Raw genomic sequence first — 3,370 nt, forward strand, 5'->3', positions numbered from 1 at the left:
AAAAACATGTCTGTCATCCATGTCCGACTCACTGTGATCAAATAGCCGCGATACTTTCGACATTTGTTCTGCGGTGTTTACTTCATTGGGTAATCTTTTGACTGCTCTGTTTGGTAGCACTTAAATATAGATGGTAGATCATACACCGGAAGAGAAATCTACTCAGTGTTTTTTATTTTTTAAGACCTTTTTACATTCATCGGCAAAATGTCCGGGGACAGCAGTGATGAGTCTGACAGGGAGACTCGAAGGACAGTCTGCACTGTCAAACACGAAATCACTAATGGTAGGTTTCAATCAGCGCATTTCTGTCATTTTTGACACCATATTATACTCTGTCAGTTCGCTTGGACAATTCGGTCCATTCATTCATCAAGTCATTTCAGCATTTATCGGGCGCTTAAAGTTGCACCGAACGAACACACTTGCTCAAAAAGTACGGAGTTTTCGTGCTCCTTGTGTAATGGTAGTCGTTTTTAATTTGTTTGACGTTTAACTGTTCTGTATGCCAACTAGAGAACTGGCGCCTGCTTAATTATTTATCAGTCTGAATGACAGCGGCAGGAGCAACAAGCGATTAATTTTGCATTACAGAGTGGTGTGTATTAATCTCCTCTGCCTCGGACGGCTATTCTCATGAGAGCGTATTGTAGCTGAAGTGCATTAGGATTGTAATTTGGCATGAGAAGCATTTGTGTGTGTGTGGTTGTGTTTGTGTGCACCTGGCTTTGTGTATTGATATCAGTTTTCTCTCTTACTTCTCTGTCTCCTCCTCGCCTCAGCAAACCTTACGGGCTACACAGAGAAAGTTGGGATGGAAAACTTTGAACTTCTTAAAGTTCTGGGCACAGGAGGTGAGACATGATGCCGTTCATAACGCAATTAAATCGGACAAAAATGAAAATGCGGTCAATCCGATGAAAGACAGTGAGAGGTAGAGAGCGATTGCCTCTCACAATGAGGCTTTTATGAAACAGTTTTGGGCAGAAACATTAAACAGGGAGGAGTGATAATTGTTACCCTTCACCCGCAAATCAAAGCGTGTGTGCTCGCCATTTCAAGCGTAAGTGGACAAATGGTCCTCGTCTTCACCTCAGCCGAAGACGGCGTTTCAGCCTAAGCAGATGTTCACCATTTTTAAATAGGCTTACAGCTTTCTCTCCCACATGTGCGTCGTAGACATATCAGTATCATTTATGCATGAACAAATTAAAAAATAAATAAGTAATTTGTCCTGAATCCTTTTTTTCTGTCTCTGTTTTTGAATCGTTCCTTTCTCCTTAGCATATGGGAAAGTGTTTTTGGTCAGGAAGACGAGCGGTCACGATGAAGGGAAACTTTATGCCATGAAGGTCTGTACATGATATTTTTTTTTTAATTAAATGAGTCTATTTCATTCTGTTGATTTGTCTGGGAACCAGTGCATGATTAACACACTGGTAGAGTGTTTCACTGATGGGCAAAAGCCAGAGTTTTTAATTGTGCTTGTTTGTAAACACATCCCATCCGGAATCTAAAGCCCTCTTCCCGCCATAAAATGAGTTGCTTTTCTTAGGTGTTTCATTCTGCCCCATGACCAGCCTGAAAGAGCACCATTTCAGCTGTCACTTGAATCTTTAATGCTCCTTTCTCACAGTTATTTTGTGTAAAAAGTAGCAAAAAGCCAGCAGTGATAAATTTGACTACATGCGTATTCTCCTGTCGCTGAGTTTGTTATTTGCCGTGGGTCCTGTTTGAGCACTCTGTGACAGGAGGCGTGAGGTAAATCTGCCAGAGACGCTTTTACGGTGCCAGCGAAGAGGCCCAGCTGACTCTACCTGTCCCCGCAGGTGCTAAAGAAAGCTGCCATCGTTCAGAAAGCGAAGACGGCCGAGCACACGCGGACGGAGAGACAGGTCCTGGAGCACATCCGTCAGTCGCCTTTCCTCGTCACCCTGCACTACGCCTTCCAAACCCAAACCAAACTTCACCTCATACTGGGTGAGCACTGGGAGGCTTTACACTGATTACTGGACTGTCTGCAGGTTTCCAGTAGCCCTGGAGGATTTGGGTGTTTTTATATGGCTTTGCATTTATACAGATTTTTAGGCTGTTTCCCAAAGTGCACACAGATCTCTGCATTAAACTGACTACAGGACAGATTCACCTATAACACAGAGAGGACTTTTGTGTAGAACACAGTGCAGGATTTTGATGTTATGTACGACTGTGTGTGTGCGTGTGTGTGTGTGTGTGCGTGTGTGTATTTGTGTTTTTGGCCTCTGGCATCCGTAGACTACGTGAGTGGAGGGGAGATGTTTACTCACCTGTACCAGAGAGATCATTTCTCCGAGGATGAGGTTCGGATCTACGTGGGAGAGATCGTTTTGGCCCTGGAACACCTGCACAAGGTGAAACTGCCGAGATGTGTCCGACCAATCGGCTCGGCGTCGTTTAAACAGAGAACTTCGTTCATTGATATTTATCGTGTTCATCGTCAGGTGAAATTGATTGGTTCGTGATATGAGTCATCTGAGAGTAAAACGTGTTTGTGTGAGGAGCGACTGAGTGGCCGCAGTGGTATGGGATTTCACAGTGCTTCCTGCAGACTCACGTGGCTCTTGTTGCCGTGGGGTGTTTTTAATTATGGGATGACCATAAGTGTAATGTAATCCTCTGACACGCCTGAACAGGAATTAAGCATAAGCCCGAATGGTTCTTTTTTTTTTTACAGACGAACACTGACAGCCTACAGGGAGATTGTTCTGTTAGCTTTATCTGGGTTATTCTGTCATATTGAGGAAATCACGAAGGTTCATCTTCCCATACGCAGTAAAAGCTCTCACCTGGGGGAGACAATTAAACGGGTCTCCTCTGATTCACTCTGACTTTGATTATTCATTTGAATGTTTCTGAGAAATGAAAAGAGCGCTGGGTGATGGAGAGATGTGATGTTGAGTGTGGTAACGTTAGGACGTGGTCGTGATGACTGGGAACAGGACAATCTGCAGAGCTTAGTTTAAAAAGGCCAAAAGCTTAGTCACGCCGTGCAAGTTCTTTTTTCATTTATTTATTTTTTACCTTATTTCTGGATAATGTTGTGGTTGTGTTACGAAGGTGGTTTTGTTTGGAATCATGGTGTGCCGTTCTCACTCTGGGTTTGGTTCTGACCGTGTTTAGCTGGGGATCGTGTACAGGGATATTAAACTGGAGAATGTTCTGCTGGACAGTGCTGGTCATATCGTGCTGACGGACTTTGGCCTCAGTAAAGAGTTCCTGGATGAAGAGGTGAGAGGCATGCCTTGTGTTTGTGTTTGAATGAATTAAAGGTTTTAAGACCTGATGGAGTCAGTGAGTTCGTATGCTCATGTGGTGGGTGTGAGTGTGTCAG

At 43.9% G+C, this 3,370-nt stretch overlaps 1 pseudogene; it reads left to right on the plus strand.

Moving 5' to 3' along the window:
• The first annotated feature begins 203 nt into the window (after window positions 1–203).
• The window catches only part of LOC115828172 (ribosomal protein S6 kinase alpha-5-like), a 16,898-nt pseudogene continuing 13,731 nt past the window's right edge, over window positions 204–3,370 (plus strand).

The sequence above is a fragment of the Chanos chanos genome, chromosome 15 (genome assembly GCF_902362185.1).
Source record: "Chanos chanos chromosome 15, fChaCha1.1, whole genome shotgun sequence".
Taxonomy (NCBI): Eukaryota; Metazoa; Chordata; class Actinopteri; order Gonorynchiformes; family Chanidae; genus Chanos; species Chanos chanos.